Below are 2,020 nucleotides of genomic sequence, written 5' to 3' on the forward strand. Positions count from 1 at the left end.
CATTATTTTACCCTCACTTTGAAGCCATTATTCTACTTTCTTCTGACTTCTATTGCTGCTATTGAGAATTCTGCTATCAGACTAACTGTCATTCCTTGCAGATAAACTGCTCTTTCTTTCTGCTACCTTTTGAAATCTTTTCTTTGTCCTTGGTATTCTGTAGTTTCATTTTGAGAAGACTAAGTATGAATTTATTTCTATCTTCCTGCTAGAGATCCATTGTACTTCCAAAATGTGGATTCGAGTCTTGCATCAATGCTAAAAACTTCTTAGCCACTATTTCCTTGAATTTTGCCTCTCCCTCAGTCTTTCTATTCTTTCTTTGAAATGCCAATTATTATTTATAATCTGCCTGCTTGCATAGTTTCTTATTACTCTTTAAGGTTTTTGTTCTTTCTCTTATTTCTGTAATGACTTTAAACATTCTAATTTTATGCGATCTATCAGTTTGTCCTATTTTTTGATGTTCTTGAGATTCTAATCTTACTTTTCGTTGTATTTGCATTTCTCACTCATGGTGACAGTTCTTTTTTTAACGTAATTTTGAGTTGTGAGCTCTTTTTCAGCAGGACTTTTTATGTAAATATCTTTTACAGCCTGGTTTTATTACTGGAACCAATTTTACCCGGAACCAATTCCTTAGCTTGGGGGTTCCTAAACCATGCAGGTTGTGTAACTATAAACTCCAAACCTATGAGAGACATAGACCCATTGTTGCAAATTTTCAGGAGAGACAACAAGCTTCCTTGTTATTTCTCTGTATTATTGCATGTAATTTTATGTAGTCCACTTTTTCATTGAGGGTTTAGCCCTTCAAGTTCCTGGTTTTATGTGAGAGATACCTTGCAATGACATAAGGTTTTATGTCTTATCCCCATATAGGTGTTATAACACAAGCTTTTAGACTACTGAGCCTGATACTCCCTCTGCCTCCCTCTAGGGCATTCCATCATAAAATATATGCTTACCTCTCTGATTTTCCTTCTTTGTTTCTGAATTCTAGCAATATTTTTTACTTTCTTGAGAGCTAAGTTTTGTATTTAATAGGACACGTTTTATAATTTATCTAATATTTCTAGAACCCTCCTAGAAGGTTTTCATGGTATATTCACATTAAGACCCTCAATATTACTTTTAAAATAAAATCTTAAAATTTATTTTTTATTTAATTTTTTTAAGATTGGCACCTGTGCTAACATCTGCTGCCAATCCTTTATTTTCTTCTTCTTCTTCTTCTCCCCCAGTACAAAGTTGTATATTCTAGTTGTGAGTGCCTCTGGTTGTGCTATATGGGATGCCGCCTCAACATGACCTGATGAGTGCTACCATGTCCACGCCCAGGATCCAAACCCACAAAACCCTGGGCCGCCAAAGCAGAGCATGTGAACTTTACCACTCGGCCACGGGGCCAGCCCCTAAAATTTATTTTTTAAAAAGAGGTAGATGTAAGCATGAAGGAAATTTTAAAATAATACTGGAATAGGAAAGACTTTTCAAAAGAAGATATAAAACCTGGAATCTGTGAGGAAAATATTCAAAAAATTTGGCTACATAAAAATTAAAACCTTCCGTATGGCAAAAAATTGCCATTGAAAAAGCAAAAGACAAGGCTGGCTCGATGGCATAGTGATTAAGTTCGTGCACTCTGCTTTGGTGGCCCAGGGTTTGCCAGTTCGGGTTCTGGGCATGGACTTACGCACCACCTATCAAGCCATGCTGTGGAAAGTGTCCCACATATAAAATAGAAGAAGATGGGCACAGATGTTGGCTCAGGGCCAGTCTTCTTCAGCAAAAAGAGGAGGATTGGCAGTAGATGTTAGCTCAGGACTAATCTTCCTCAAGAAAATGCAAAAGACAAATGACTAAGAAAAAATATTTTCTATATATTTGACAGAAAAAAGGCTAATTTCTTTCATATTCAAGGAGCTATTAAAATTCAATAGGAAAAAGGAATAAATAGAAAATGAGCAATTCATAAAATAAAAAATGCAAATCACTAATAAACATAGAAATACATATT

Source organism: Equus przewalskii, chromosome X (genome assembly GCF_037783145.1).
Source record: "Equus przewalskii isolate Varuska chromosome X, EquPr2, whole genome shotgun sequence".
In the NCBI taxonomy this organism is placed as follows: Eukaryota; Metazoa; Chordata; class Mammalia; order Perissodactyla; family Equidae; genus Equus; species Equus przewalskii.